This window comes from Phyllostomus hastatus, unplaced genomic scaffold, assembly GCF_019186645.2.
Source record: "Phyllostomus hastatus isolate PE091 unplaced genomic scaffold, TTU_PhHast_1.1 phas_contig_86, whole genome shotgun sequence".
Lineage (NCBI taxonomy): Eukaryota > Metazoa > Chordata > Mammalia > Chiroptera > Phyllostomidae > Phyllostomus > Phyllostomus hastatus.
The window spans coordinates 64969104-64986355 of record NW_025333977.1 but is presented as its reverse complement, the minus strand read 5'-3'; the positions used below and the strand labels follow the sequence as shown (position 1 = coordinate 64986355).

Below are 17252 nucleotides of genomic sequence, written 5' to 3'. Positions count from 1 at the left end.
CCCTGTAATTATGGTGTGAACTTCTGTGGTACAATATTTGTGAGATTCAGTGGTGCAATCTCTTTCGTGTATCCTGGTGTTCACAGCTTCCCTCTACTCTTTTTTGTGATCTGCCCCAGGGCCCAGCACAGGTGCAGCTGTCAAAAGGGCAGCCTGACCTCACCTCTATTGTTTTCCTTTTAATTTAAGGTTTCAATACAGTTAGTCTGCCTTGGCCTACCACAATTAGATGATTATTCTGCACTTTCAAATGTTCCTGTGGTTCTCAATAATACCTATTTATTTGAATTAAAAAATAAAGCATAGGCTTGAGTAATGGCTCGGTGCTACTGTTTCAGCTGCTGCTTCTATAGAGCCATTCTACCAGCTCTGCCCTGCCTGTGCCAATACTCGCCTTCATGAACATCACTTACTCACTAGCATTATGATCTACACAGCCTTCACTCAACATTGATCCTTTATACCATCCCTTAAATTTAATTTTAGATCCCTCCAATATGATCCACACATTCTGGAAATATATGCATTTCATAGGGAGAACTAAGGTCCTTCAGGTTATGACACAACATCTATGAGCTGCCTGTACCAGCTCTTGACTTTGCATTTCCCGCAGTTTAACTGTTGAGGTCTTCCACCTGCAAGTACAGTTCATCACAGTTCCTATGATCATGAATGAGACATCTAAATAGAATCCTCAGGTTTGTTCTGGGTTCTAAAAGTCACTTGTGGCCCAAAGCTTCTGAATCAATGTCTTTGGCATAAGCACAAAACATTGAAGTACAAGCATACCTCAGAGATATTGTGGATTTGGTTCCAGGTCCCCACAATAAAGGGAGTATTACAATAAAGCAAGTCATAGTCTTTTTGCTTTTGGAGGGCCTTGGCTTCAGTCTGTTAAAACACACACAAACACACACACACACACACACACACACACATCTGTGAAGTGCAATAAAGCAAAGTGCAATAAAATGAGGTTTGCCTGTATACAATAAATTGTATCTTCCTTCTGTTCTGCTTTGTGGCCCCATTGCTACCACATAGCTCCTGAAACTGGATTCCACTAAGTATTTATTTTCTCAGGTGAATTTTGTATTGAAGATTATGCTTAACAACAATCACTGGAGATTACAATAGACCACTATCATGGCAGACATTTTTTTATGCACCAGAAATAAAACAAGATACAAAGTAAACAAAACTCTAAACCCTTGAGTCTACATTTTAGTGAGAGATTATGTTTGCTTGAGTAGGCAACCACTGAAATAAATAAAACCCCAAATATATATTGACTCAGATAAAATGGAAAGTTATTTTTCATGTATCTCATAGTCAAAAATGTTCCTATAGGCCACAGAGGAAGGGAGACTGCTTTGCTCCATGCATTTACTCCACATGTGGCTTTAAGACTGTAATGGAATAAAATATCTAGTAAAAAAAAAAAAAAAAAAAACAAGGGAGAGCATGTGGGATATGTGTATGTCTTTTTCTTTTAATTTTAATTTATATTTTCAGTTACAGCTTACTTTCAATGTTTTTTGGTATTCATTTCAGGTGTGCAGTATGGTGGTTAGACAATCATATACTTTACAAAGTGTATTTTTAGGACCTGGCACCATGTGTGGTTATTGCAATACTATTATAAACCATATTTCCTATAGTGTACTTTACATCCCTGTGACTATTCTGTAACTACCAATCTGCACTTCTCAATCTCTTCATCCTTTTTAACCAGTCCTCCGCCTGGAAGTATTGCTCTTCACTTCTGCTTATATTCCATTGGCTAGAACAAGTCCCCCCCTTAGACATGGACATTTAGGGACTCTGTCTCATGTCCTGCACTGCATGGGGCCCATGTTTTAGGTTACTGTATTTGAAATGTTTAGGCCTCCAAATGCTTGGGACTGGTAAGGAGGACTTTCAATGAAGGATGGCTGCATCCCAGACTAGATCCTATTCCTGTTTCTCACATTGTGTTACACAGTGACCTTCCACCTCATGGTGGGGTAGACTAGATATTGCAAGGAGCTCTAGAATTTAAGTCCATGAGGTTATCCTGAGATCCTGTGCCCAGGTTTTGGTTTCAGGAGGGTGGCCTGATGAGCAAATTACTCTAACTGGCTGGTATTTTTCAAGGGTTTCTAAGTTTAGAGTGCCTGTATTGTTTGGTATGCTGATGTGGAGTATCTCTCTCTCATGTTGGATACATGCTGAATTTAGAGATTTGGACTACTTACAATTAAAACTACCACTTGGGCTTGAGCCACAAGTATGGGCCTATGTATCAGCTGTTTCTTCTCTATCAGCTCTCACTGGTCCACGTTCTGTCTATGGTGCTGCCTCTGGTCTGCATCATCCACAACTGGTAAGTACTGGCAGAAAAAATGTTTCTCTTTCTGTGATCCCCTGCCTCCTGGTACCTAGTTCCATGTGTCATACCATCTTCCAGGAGTGGCTACAACTATGCATTTCAAAATATTTTGAGGGTATTTTTCCACAATGACTAAGTGTCCTCTGATTGCTGTCTTCTTGCTTCCAATAGAATCAGTGGCACTGTGTCCATCCAACTTAGCCTTAAGCCATACCAGAGGACAGGTGGGCACTTCTTACATAGAGGTAACTGGTCTTCTTGGTCCACCCATATGCCCCTCATCTGTTCTCATCTGTCCTCTCCACTGGTGGTGGTATGTGGAGAGCAGTGATGTAACTGACATTGAAAGAGATCACATTTCAAGAATATAATGCTATGACTTAAAGAATTAAAGAGAATGTGTGTTTGGACGATGTACTATTATACTTTCCAAATGGTAACTTTAAGGTAAGCAGAAGATGAATAATCTTTCATACTCTTCTGCATTCTCTGGATAATGGTTGCATTTGTGGTCATCATCAATGAAGCACAATAAGAATCTCTCTGAAATTCATTGAAAGCTGGTCATCTCAGGCAGCATGATGGATAATGCAGTGTCTTGGATAATGATGCAATCAGCATTGAATAAATGGTATTAGGACCTACAGAGGCAAGAAGATATATAGAGTTTAAATATGAACAGGATCCAAAAATCCATGGCATTGTTAATAATAACAGTGTCACTACTTATTTCATATAAGAGATAAAGAAATTAGCCTGGAGCATCGTATTTGGCAATAAAGAATCCAGAAAGGTTTCTTAATCTTAGCAGGAAGAGAGGGTGCCTGCACACTGTGGAGAACATTTGTGTGTATTTATTTAATTTAATTTTTTAAAATTTATTGATTGAGTTTAGAAAGAAAGAAACATAAATTTGTTGTTCCACTTTTTAATGCAGTCATTGGTTGATTCTTGTATGTGTCCTAACCAGGGATTGAACCCAAAATCTTTGCTTATCAGGACAATGTTCTGTCTATCTGAGCTACCTGGTATTTATTGGACAGTAAATCAATACAGAAGTAACTCTTCTCATCCATTATTCTAAATTTTCATTGATAAATCACTATAACTCACATGGGCCCATGAATTTTGTAATACGTATTTAATCAAATAATTTAAATAAATGAGGGCCTCTCAAAAATATTTTTCAAGGTCTTGGCACACCCCAAGGTTGGCCATACTACAGCTTATTCACATGGGAACACCTAATCATAAAGAACAATGAAAAATGCAGTCAAACTATAATTCAAGCAAGAATAGAAAGCGTTTCTGTGTGTGTTAATACACACACACTGTTAGCCATCCTGTCACACCGAGAGTCAGACAATAAATATGAATATGTAAGTTATCAAACATATTTGAGTAGAATATGTGCTATGGAGAAAAACAAAGCTGAGACAAGAAACAGGGAATGTGTAATCTGTGACAGACCCTACACTTGGAGCTAAATGCTGTTTACCATATTGCTAGCTTTGATCTTGTTTTTGTGCATAAGGGACTACTTTCTTATCTCCATATAAGTGTGTGTCTATGGCAAATTCTTCTCTTCTTTGCTTACCTAAATTTAATTTATTGTTTAAAGTCCAGATCAATTAGCATTTATTTGATTGCCCTTCCCCTTCTTATTGAGCCTTTCCTCTTCTAGTGTTCCTGAAATCTTTGCTTATGTTTTTGTTATACTGCCTATCTCATTCTATATTATGACACATTGACAATTGAATTTTATTGTATTTGAAAGCAGGATCCATAAGCTTTCTTTCTCAGTTTGGAATCTTATGATGCTTATCATTGATTTAGTTTAACAAGTCCTCTGCCAATGTTTGTCAAATGACTTTTAAACTACTTTGCCTTGAAAAGCTACAGAGGCTTAGCTGCTATTAAACAGATGTATCTTAAGAAAATTCATTTAGCTAAGTTTCTAATGTTTTACTATAAAGACATCAAATATTAGGGTAAATTGATTTAAAAGGTTTCTTAATTGTCAGCTACCACAGAATTAACCAGTAAATCTTATTTATTATCCTTTGTTTTTCAAAATCCTTGTATTTAGGGTTATACTGAATGTAGAGACGGTAAGAATTACTGAAAGAATTCAATAATTTATTAAAATGTGCCTTTTTCCCTAGAGATCAGTTCATAAAGATATATTATGAGCTTAGCCCATTATTTTGAGTCACTAAATATCCATGAACATTTTAATAAAATGATTTTTCCTTGTTTACAGATAAAATTGCTGGGAGACATGTATAGATGCTAGAAACTTAATTTAAGACTATTGATGTCAAAATGCCAAAATATTTACAATTCTTATACAATATTTGGAGATACAGAGATGGGGTTGAGATCTCACATTGCAAACAAGGAATAAATGTCAGGTAAAAAATAAAAAACTGGGAAGTTCATTTCCAAACCCTTTTGCCTGGACTACAGAGAGCAACTGTGTTATCTGCTTAGGGAACACAAAACAGCCAGGAATTCCGATCCTTCCCCTTCTCCTCACTTTTTCCCCCATGAACTTCAAATTGCTGAAAAGGAAGAGGGAATCAGTACGTAATCTGTCATTCCTGGTGTCACAGGATGCACAATAGCTGACCCAGAGTATAGTTTTTCCCAAGACCAGACCTCCAGTTTCCAAGCCACAGGCACACTGCTCTACGTGGCAAGTGGCTTTGTAAGCCACCAAACACCCCTTAGATGCAGCAGTTTACAACACCAGCACTTTTTACTCTCAACTAGCATGTGCATGTACTACATTTTGCACAAAGTATTATTAATTATATTATTAATTTACTAGTCTTTGATAGGGAAAGAATTAAAATATTATCTTCCCATTTCTTCCTTTGTTGAAGACTACAAAATGCATTTTTCCCTCTTTCGTCTTTAAACTGCTGGCTATAATGTGACTACAGTGTGGGCACTGATGCCAATCTTCTTTGTCATTTGGAATCCTCTAACTTCCCATGCTCATTAGAATGTTTACTATTCCGAATAGCAGTCATCACTTGGTCTCAGTGCTAACTGCCAAGCTCAACCCTTCCATTGTCCCTGCTTAACATTTGGTTTCTCAGCTGGATGTGATGTGCTTGGCATTTGTTTCTTCTTTTTTATAGTTGTGAGACTTTTGTATGCGTAGCCAGAGACCTTTAGCAACAGATCTTTTCATAAAAACAAAAAACAAAACAGTAGAGTAAATAAATTCACTTAGAGTTCTTTATATCATACTCAATATGTAGCCTTCATGTTGATGCAGGAGCAAAATCACTGACATGTGTCCTGTCTTGAATTTTATGTTTATGAAAAACAAAGACTGTGGTTGAGTGGGAGTGGTAAAGTAGGTGGAGGATGGGGAACCTGAGAAATAAGAGGGCTGTTTAAGAAGGTAGAAGGACAGAAGGACTGGGGGAAGATGCTGGTCAGCTGGATTATGGGCTAAGTGAGGGGGGTTTGGTTTTTAAGGCTTCAGAAGACAAGAGAAAGGGGAAGTTTACCTACAAAAGCCTGCAGTTGCACACCAGGTAGTGAGCAAATGTAACCCTTGAAAGTACATTGCCTGGACTAAGAAAAATAAAACACAAAGAGAAAATCTTTCCAGGTAATGTCAATATATTACACAGACCAGAAATATTCACCATAAGTAATATCAGTAACTTGAGCTAGTAGAGATTTCAAATGTATGTTTTCATGTGCATAAAGTAACAACACTTAGTTACTTTCCAGAAACAATCAGAACTTGGACCAGACAGATTGGCTTACGTTACAGTAAGTTTCCATCTACTTTCAAATGTACCCTTTACCTGTCACTCACTGTTACTATGAACTAGCTTTGGAGTGCATCATCATTTAATATGTAATAAAATTACTCTCTTCACTACATGGTTTCTTTTCAATGATGTTTGGGAAATTTTATCTACAAGTTCACTTCAGAGAGATGTGTAATTCAACTGCATCTGTTTCAGGCTGTAGTCCCTTTATCTGGAAACTCCTAAAAATGGGTAAGTTTGTGACATTGTTTACTATATATTTTTTCCAAGGGAGAGAACAAATGCAGTCCCCCACTATCACAAACTATGCAGACAAGTTTCCCACATTTGGGGAAATTGCAGGGGTCAGCACATCCAGAGTGAAATGGGTAAGCCTTGCCCTGGGAAAACCACCTTCGTGATCATAGTATGTCCCCTGCCAGGTAATGTTTACTATATTTTAATACCAATGTAATAAACTTAAAATAAAATATAATGTCAATTTTTGACACCATATCTCTGGTCTTAACTCGTGCCAATCTATTATTGTTTTTATTTTATTTCTAAATACCATTAAATGTATAATTCTCTATATATTCTAAACAAAAGGCTTTCATTTACTACTCCCAAAATCCATAGTATTTTGTCTTTTAAATGTTTATAAAATATATATAATTTTATGTATATATAAATTAATATATAATGTAAGCATCAAAATATATAAAGTATATGAATACATATTAAATTTTATACATGTAAATTTTAATATATATGCATATACATATATGGCAATCTACTACCTCACTGAATCTGTATGGTTCTAATGAGAATAAAAACAAAAGTTTTGTGAAAACATATTTTAATAGGCATTATTTTTACCACAGATTTGGGTTCACAGCAAAATTAATTAAAAGGTTCCATATACTCCCTGCTCCACATATGCAATGTCCTTTATCATCAAAATCTCACACTGGAGTGGTATTTGTATTACAAATGATGAACCTACATTGACACAGTAGTTTTGCCCAAAGTCCATAGTTACAATAAGAACCACTCTTGATTTTGTACATTCTATGGTTTGGGGCAAATGTGTAATAACACACAAATACCTTATACTATCATACAGAATAGGTTCACTACTCAAATAGCCTCTGTGCCCTATTTATTCATACCTCCCTCTCCTAACTCCTTGCAACCATTGATTCTTTTATTGTCTCCGTAATTTTGTTTTTTCCAGAGTGTCTTGTAATCTGTATCATACAATATGACTCCTTTTCAAATTAGTTTATTTCATTTAATAATATGAATTTAGGAGTCTTTCATATATTTTCATGGCTTGAGGTACATCTATTTTAGTGCTGAACAATATTCCATTGTTTGGATGTACCACAGTTATTTATCTATTCATTTACCTATGAAAAGATGCTTGTTTGTTTTCTAGTTTTGGCAATTATTAATAAAGGTACTACAAACATCAGTGTATAGGGTTTTGCGTTGGCATACATTTTCAAATCCTTTGGGTTAAAACCAAGGAACACAAGTGCTGCATTGCATGGTAATGTTATGTTTAGTTTTTTAAAATAACAGTAACTGCCTTCCAAAGTAGCTGTATTATTTTGCATTCCCAACAACAATGAATGAGAGTTACTGTTGCTCCCCATACTTTACCAGCATTTCCTGTTATTAGTGTCTTACACTGTGGTCATTCTCGTTAGTGTGTCTTCGCATCTCATTGATGTTTTAATTTGCAATCTCCCCAATGGTATATGACCCTGACCATCTTTTGTAACACTCATTTGCTATTCGTAGATCTCCTTTTGTGAGTTATCTGTTCAGATCTTAGATCATTTTAAATTGGTTTGTTTCTTTTTTTATTTTTGGATTTTAAGAGTTCTTTGTATATTTTTCATAATGGTCCTTAGATGTGATTTCGCAAATATTTTCTCCCAATCTTTGTCTTATCTTCTCAATCTCTTGACAGTGTATTTTGAAGAGCAGAAATTTTAAATTTTAATGAAGTCCAGCTTATCAAATATTCCTTTCATAGATTGTGCTTTTGCTTTTTATCTAAAAAGGCATCATAATACCCAAGGTCATCTAGATTTTTTCTATGTTATCTTCCAGGAGTGTTATCATTTTACATTTAGATCTATAATCCATTTTAAGTATTTTTTGTGAAAGTGTAGAGCCTATGTCTAAATTTTTTTTTCTTTTTTTCTTTTTGTGGCATTCTGGATATCCAGTTGTTCTGGCACTATTTGCTGAAAACATTGTATCTGTTCCATTGTATTGCCTTTTTCCTTTGTCAAAGGTTAGTCTACTGTATTTATGTAGGTCTATTTCTAAGCTGTGTATTCTGTTCCATTGATCTGTTTATCTGTTCTTTCACCAATATCAACTACCTGGTCTTAATTATTGTAGCTTTATGCTAAATCCTGAAGCTGAGTAGTGTTACTCTTCTAATTTTGCTCTTCCATATTGTGTTGGCTATTCTGGGTCTTTTGCTTCTGTACATAAAGCTCAGAGTCAGTTTTATGTATATCAACAAAAAAACTCATTGGAATTTTGGTTGGGACTGAATTAAATCTGAATCCTAAACCCCCAATTAAAAGAACCTATGCATTCAATGTTCATAGCAGTGTTAATTACAATAGCCAAGTGCTGGAAACAACCTAAGTGCCATCAGTAAATGAATGGATCAAGAAACGGTGGTACATTTACACAATGGAATATTACACAGCAGATAGAAAGAAAGAGCCTACCCTTCACAACAGCATGGATGGAACTGGAGAGCATTATGCTAAGTAAAAAAAGCTAAAGGATTAAAGACAAATGCCATATGATCTCACCTATAAGCAAAACCTGATCAACAAAACAAGCAAGCAAGCAAAATAGAACCAGAGACAATGAAATAAAGAATAAACTGACAGCAACCAGAGGGAAGGGGAGAGAAGAAGGATAATGAGGGAAATGAGGAGGAGAGTCAAGTCAAGGAACATGTATATAAAGGACCAATGGACAAGGACAATGTCAGGGAGGATTGACTGTGGGATTGGGGGGTAGAAAGGGCAAGGGAGAGCAATGGAGGAAAAATGGGAACAACTGTAATTGAACAGTAATAAAAATATTTTTAAAATAGAATATATGAACCCATATGTTCTTTGCAGCATTATTTACAATAGCTATACTATGGAAGCAACCCCAATTCTCATCAATAGATGAGTGGATAAAGAAGTTGTGGTTTGTGTATATAATGGAACATTAGCTGTTAAAAAAGAATGAAATCTCACCTTTTGCAGCAGCATGTATAGACCTAGGTGGTATTATGCTCAATGAAATAAGTCAAAGAAAGGCAAATACCACCTGATTTTACTTATTTGTGGAATCCAAAGAACAGAATAAACAAAGAATCAGAATTGAAACAGACTCATGGATACAGAGACAGAACTGGTGGTTGCCAGAGGGAAGAGGGTTGGGGGAATGGATGAAATAGGTGCAGAGATCAGTAGTTACAAATGGAAGTTACAAAATAGTCATGGTGAAGTAAGTAAATCATAGGAAATATAGTCAATAATATTGTAATGACTATGTTTGGTGCCACTTGGAGTACTGGAATATGGAAGGGAACAGTAAGTGAAGTACATGATTGTCTAATCATTGAACTATATTTATGAAACCAATACATAATTTTTAAAAAGGAATTGACTCTTTTAAAAATGGTTTGGGGTTAATGTACCTGGATTATAGTCAGAAAATTTTGGGGGGGGATTTTCCCTTTCTCCAGTTCCCCAGAGAAAGAAAACAGTGAACTACCTTTCTCTATAGCTAAGTGCCACTTTTTAAATGGCATGAGTTTTTTTTCACACAATTTATGTCATTCATTAAATGACACACGCTTGATAATCATAAAATTTTAGAGAAAACACTCTTTTATCTGCACAGCTTTCACTGAATAGCTTAAACAATTTTCTTTGGCTATTTTTATTTGTTTCTTAAGATATTTTTTCTAACCTTTGTAAAAAAGATATTGAAGAAAAATCTAGGTTTCAGATCTTGTAGTTAATAGCCGTATCTTAGAAAACAGTTGATAAAAGTGTTAGTCATAATTTCTTCCCTAGTAATGGGGTCATTCCAGGACAAGAACCAGAGAAACTAGGAAAGTTAAGGGGAAAAACCAATAATAATTACATTAGAGAAAGTACTTTTGGGAAGTAATATTAAGACAATAAGCACTGATTAATTAGAAAAATTTTAATAGCTGAGCTTCTAAGGATGACTTTCATTATATTTTTCTTATATCATCTCTATAATATTCCACAGTTTTAGAGCATAGTACATTTCATAGGGCCAAACAAGTGAAACTAGCACCATTATTTCCACAACACACATGTGCTTACATGTTTATAACCACACACACCCACATAAACATATATCACACACATACCATACAGCTTTCTGTCCACATCCCCCTTGTTTCTCCTTAGTGAATACCACTGGCTGCCTTAGTAAAATCAAACCGAGAGCCCCTAAGGTTGGCTATAGCCATGCAGGGAGAAAACTGTGGACCTTCCACAATAGCACTGAGCAATAGAACTTTATGTGATGATGGAAGCATTCTTTATGTGTGTTGTTCAAGAATGTAGTCACTAGTTCCTTGTGCTATCAAGTATGTGGAATATAGCCAGAGTGACTGAAAGACAGAATTTTAAATTTTGTTTAATTACCTTAATTTAAGCTAAACTTTATACAGTGACATGCAGTTGGTAGCTATCATATTGACAGAATAACATAGGCTCCAAACATCCATTCCTTATGATTTCTTCAGAAGTGAGTTCCAGCCTTACTGTGCCATCAAAGTTGTACTTAATTCTGACTGAACATTAGATTAGCCAAGGGAGTTTTGAAAACATTAATTCTTAGCATCATTTTGATGATTTTATTGCAAATCCAAGGTCTGGAATAACTGCTGCAGCCCGTGTGTGGACTCACGTAACTTTTCTTTTCTCTGGTAGTACAGGTGCAATCATTTAAACCAGAAGTTATTCAAAGCTTTGCAATAACAATGAGACTAGGCCCAGAGGATACATCTATCCCAATCAGTGATTCTCAGAATGTGGTCAGTGGGACACTACATCCATAGGATGCTAGAAGAAGTTTTATTATCCATTAGTCTGGGATATTTGAAATAAAAGAAATAGAATAATTTTCTCTACTATAGGATTTTAAGAGATTTTAAATACTAATGCATTGGGGAATTTTAAGAAGAATAATTGTACCAAAGTTTCTTGTTCCCCACAATTTACTTGTCCAGGTTAATTGAGGGCCACCCCTCTGGAGTGGTGCTTTTTCCACTATACCTTGGAAAACAAAGATATTGATAGGGTGACTTATGAAGTAAAAAAAAAATTCTACTGACAATCTGGGAATCAATTTGATCTTACTTGACAGTTACTAAGGAAACTGTCAAGTTTACACATTATATTTATGCTAGTTTCCTTTCAGCTGGCTTCCTCAGAAGACATTGTATGATATTCAGATTCTTGGTTTCAAATCAGGGCTCTAGAGTCAGAGTGCCCAAATTCTAATATTCAAGAACTGCAAGAACATTTTCAAGAACTGGGATTCAAAATTTTACCCTGCTTTTAAGCTGACAAGTTAACATGTCACAGTGTCATAGACACTTGCAAAAGACATGAAACTCTTGATTCAGAGACAGATGATTTACTTTTTAAGATTTAGTTTATTTATTTTTAGAGGGGAAAGGAGGAAGAGAGGAAAAGAAACATCAGTGTGTGGTTGCCTCTCACACACTGCCATCTGGAGACCTGGCCCACAACCCAGGCATGTGCCCTGACTGGGAAATGAACCTGCAACCCTTGGGTTCACAGGCAAGCACTCAATTCACTGAGCTACACCAGCTGGGGCTAAAGACAGATGATTTATTATGTAAGGCACAGCAAGCATAACAAACTTAATGAGTTCATCAGTTCTTCTCAACCCCAAGTCCAATAGGTGCCATGCAGACAGGCACAGGTGGATGCTACATGCACAACAGGTTTGTGCCACTGTGAGAAATGAAGAACTTAGGAAGCCCCTATCTTATAAGTGGTTGCTGTCAAATCTGTCCATTTTTGCCCTATAGGGAAACATTATCCTTATATTCATGGTCTAAAAACAAATCTGCCTCTGGTCTTGGAAGAAGACACTATTTCTATCTTCCAAGGCTGTTTGGTCTACTAACACCCTTGAATCAGGGACAGAAGTTATCAGTGCCCCTCCATAAAAAGTGTAGAAATTCAGTATCCATGGAGCATTATTTCCCAACATAATTCACTAGCTGCATTAGCTAAATTTCCATTGAAATAACAATTGAAATGAAAAACAAAAAGGACTCATGGACATGGACAACAGTGTGGTGATTGCAGGGTGCAGGGCAAGGGGGGTATAAGGAGACTAAATGGTGATGGGAAAATACAATAAAAATTTATTTAAAACAGAAAATCACACCTGTTTCATAGAATTCTTCAGTGACTTAAAAAAGAAGTGTTCCAGTGCTAGTAGGTAAAACTCAACTCAGCCAAATAAATAAATAAATATTAGTGAAATTCTACAAGAAGGCTCAGCTCTCAGTCTTCCAATTTTGCTTAACTGTATCAAATATTTATTTACATTATCAAATATTTATTTACATTAGTTAATATATATTTATTATCAAAAATAAACTGTTAGTTTCCTATTGCTTAAAAACTCTGTAAATTCAGAAAGATTCTTCTCTGTCTCTTTTCTTCCAGTCCTTTCCCAAATATGATCCAAGACCCTGGGACCAGATGTGTAGCTCTGGCATCAGAGCAATATATTTGGCTGAGAGTTTCCAGAACTCATCTACTATGGTTTTACCTAACTTATGAAATCCTCACTTGTCCTTTGGATATCAAAACCTATTGTGTGTTGATCTGTGATGAGACACTGTTTTGTCTCTCTGATCTTTGAAATTGATTTCTGAAATTTTAGAGTTAAAAACAACAACATGAAAGAAATGGAACAAAACCTTTCTTTCTGAAACACTAGTCCCAGCATTTTTTGCTGTGATTTCAAGAACATGTATTGGAACTCAAATCCAAAATTTTAACACGAATTTTCTTTATTGTTCTCTCCATTAGGAGTTATAGGTGCTCCATAATGGAGTATGTAAGGGGGTAGTCATAAAAGGTGGAAATATATCTCAGTTAATATCTCAAAATGTTTTATGTATGGACAGGACATTGATGTGGGAAGATTAACCTGGTTTATCTTTGTGGACCCAATTTAATCACAAATCCTTATAGGAGTGAGGCAAGAGGGCCAGTGCTAAAAAAGGCTTCATGATCAAAGCAGTGAGAGAGAGGCTGGAGGACACTCCACTGCTAGCTTGGAAAATGCACAATGGAGCCATGAGCCGCGGAACAAAGGTGGTCTCTAGAAGCTGACAAGGCAAGAAAATGGATTTTCCCCTAAGAGTTTCCAGAAGAATTAGAGCCAGCTCTGCTGATACATAGATTGTAGGACTTCTGACCTTAAGAACTCTAAGATAATAAATCTGTATTGTTTTAAAATGCAAAATTTATGGCAAGTTGTTACAGCAGTCATAGGAAATGAGTAAAGCATGTTTGCTTCTAAGCCCCTGTACTGGGCCATGGTCATATTGTGGTAGCCGGGCTCTAAAAAATGTTTGCCATCTCTGTCTTCAGTTTTCATCTTATCTTCCACATTCTGTAGAAAGAGATATGGGAAAGAAGCAAGAAATTCAGATATTTCAATCTTAAAACTATGTTGTGGCAGATAAAAAACATGGGCCACTAAGGCCCAATTGAAGAGAGGACTGTCAATAGGAATGTGCTCCTGACAAAAGCAGCAGCTCACTTGTTTGAATATACACTGGCAGTGTGCAGGGTCTGCCTGATGGAGGGATGGGGATCCTGGCCAGTGCCGTGATTCAGACATTTAAACAATACAAGTTAAATAATAGATATAAAGACTGAGGAACTGGATGTTGTTACTAAATTGCTTTGATTTCTTGAATAGATAATACAAATTTGAAGGCAAGTAACTAAGCATTGGAAACTTAGTGGAGAACCAGAGTCTCTGGAAACCCTGAATCTCATGAAGCTGGCAAACAGAAGAAGGCGAGTTGACATAAGGCTCAGTAGTCAAAACGACTGAACACTTAAGAAGATTGAATGTTGAACTGGGGTAGGCCTGTGATGCCAGAAGCAGGACCCAGTTGGAAAAATCTGGGGCCTTGACATATAATTTGGGACATTCTTGTGAATGTCTCTGAAGATTTTTGACTCTTCAAATTTATGTGAACCACTTGACCCTAACTGAAAAAAATGGCCCATCTTCTTCCATCCCTGTTAAGAGTTAGTACTTGCTTCTGGAGGAAAATGCCAAATTTTTCTTTGCTACCTTCCAGAGATGCCCCCTCACTTGCACTGCTGCAGGCCTATAATTAGATCTAAATGGTTACATAACCCATCCATACCATGCTGGGAATAATACAAGAGCAAAGAAATTATACCTACAAGTAACAGCTGGAATGAGAAAGCATTTATTCCTAGGAACAGTGAGATAGGAATCTGAGGGTGTTTGATCAAAGGAGCTGGAACATAGCCTGGAAAAGGGCAGTTATTAATTTGGAGCCACTAGTTCAGTATTTATACAGGATTTCACATTCTGGCAAGACCCTCAGGGTGTCGTGCAAACTTGCTGTTAGGACTGGATCTCGAAGCTGAGAAAACATAATGGCCACACTGAGTGCTATTAAAATGCCTGAATTGTCAGAGCAGATAATAAAGGGATTAAAGGCCAAGGAAAGCAGGCATATTGGATTGAATATATTAAGTGAGGCCTAAAGATTATGTGATGTCACACAGAGAATTATAAGAACATCCAGAGAATTATGTTCCATGACCTTGAAGCCATACCATTCACCCACAGCTGTCAGAAATACACTAGTGAGAAAAATACTGAGTGGCAGTCATCATTAAGAGCTTCAGCTGTGGCTCTCCTCTGACAGTCCAGGCTGATTGTGGAATGGCTTTTATAGAACTTGGCGGCTTGCTAAAAGCAACAGGAATGGTGATATGGCCTCAAAGTAGTAGAAAGCAGGTGGCAGTGTTGAACCACCAGAAGCCATGGGATTGTAGTTATCATAATGATAGACACTTTCAGAGTGACCCTTTTGGTCAAGGGCCCCTGACACATAGAGAATCGTAAAGATGTTTCAAAGAGCGGGGCATCCCTAAGTGTTAAATATAAGACAGTTAACAAATGTACCAGTAAATTGTATGCGCATGCAAAGAATGTGTGTAGAGAAAAAACACAGAGCTGAAAGCAGTTGCCCCAATGAAAATTATCATACTATCCTCAGTTTCCAAATCTGAGTAGATTTTCTGACTTGATCCAGAACATTCTACCTGAACAGATTACCTGATCCCCCAAGAAAAGACCCTGAAATACCATAGCTGCTATATTCTGCAATAATTTCCCCAGCCTTTCTTTAGAGCTAGGGACCTATGGCTACTTACCCGAATGATTGTACACTGGGTTAAGAGGAATGTGCAAACATTTCAAGAATCACTGAACATAGGGTTCAGTCAACAGTGATACTACAGGCTTCAAGTATTATCATAGTTGCCTCAAATAATAAATAAAATGTTGGCCCAATTCTACCTGCAGTAGGTCATATAGATGTGCAAATCCAATCATTGCTTATTTATATGGTCCTGATGTATTTTTGAGATTGGCACAGTTGGCAGTTTTAGTAATGCCCACATTGAATTGTTGGGCAATGAGCTAAGAGCTAATAGTGGTGAAGGCCAAATGGAGGCCTCTGAAACAGCATGCCCTTCCAATCAGGACAGAATAGTATTGCCATTTCAGGATGAGAGAAAAAATTGAGATGAATGCCACTTCTTAAGATCTCAGGAATGCAAAATAAGTGATTTTTATTACATTTTCATTTCATTCATCAGTCTGGCCCCTGTCAAAACTGAATAGACTTTGGATAATCACTTTGGACTATCACAAGATAATTAAATAGTAGCCCTAATCACAATTGCCATATCTGACAAAGTATTGTTCCTAGGCAGACTAATACACAGGCACATGATAATATGCAACCAATAATTGAGGACTTTCTAGTCTATACTAATTAGGAAAGAAAATCAGAAATAGTTCACATCTACATAGAATGTACCATAATGCATATTTACTTTTACCAATGGCTAGCCATTCGATCCATTATTTTTATAAAACCCAAAAAGATATAGGCTATCTGAACATTTCACAGAATATCTGGTTGATTTATTATAATGATGGATCATGCTGATTAGGCAGGATAAGCAAAAGGCCCTGTTATCTTGTTAAATTGTATGTGCTCCAAAGGATGAGAAATAAGCACCACGAAGAATTGGGAATCTGATGCTTCAGCAACAAAATTGAGAGATCCAATGGCCAGGGGCATGCCGATACTTCACCTTCAAAGCAAAAGACAAATTACTGTATCTTCTGCCCCTTCCTACCAGAAAGGAAGCTCAATGCTAGGAAAGACTCTTAAGTTCTACAGATAACATATTCCATACCTAGGAATGTTATTCTGGCCCAGGAATAGGATGACATGGGATGCTGCCAGTTTAAATAAGAGCTGGGACAAGAAAGGCTCCAGTGCAAGTACTTCTGTCACTCAAATGTTCCAGCATAGCATATTGTGTTGGATATTTTAGTGGTGGAAAAGATTCAATGTGGATATTATGGCAAGTAGCAGTGGAAAAATCACAGGCCCTTAGGTTTCTGGAGTAAGGCCATGTCATTTCTACCAGAAAATTACATATATTTCAAAAAACAGCTACTGGCATGCTGCTTGGCCCTGGTCAAGTTGAAATATTTGACAGTAAATAACCGAAGAACCTCTTTTGCAGGGAAGGAAATGTAGAAGTAGTCCAATGAATATGGAACCCACTGGTTATATTCACCATCAACAAGATGGCAGCCATTTGGTGTACGTGTAGCTGAAGTAACCTCAGATTCAATATCAGAATGAACTGGGTAAACAGTTATAACTA

General features: G+C 36.7%; 1 non-coding gene across 1 annotated transcript; it reads right to left on the bottom strand.

Annotated features, from left to right (window-relative positions):
- Positions 1-6437: 6437 nt before the first annotated feature.
- LOC123827626 lies at positions 6438-6601 on the bottom strand. Its single transcript, XR_006787284.1, has one exon. It is a non-coding gene; the product is annotated as a U1 spliceosomal RNA (small nuclear RNA).
- Between the last annotated feature and the right edge of the window lie 10651 nt (positions 6602-17252).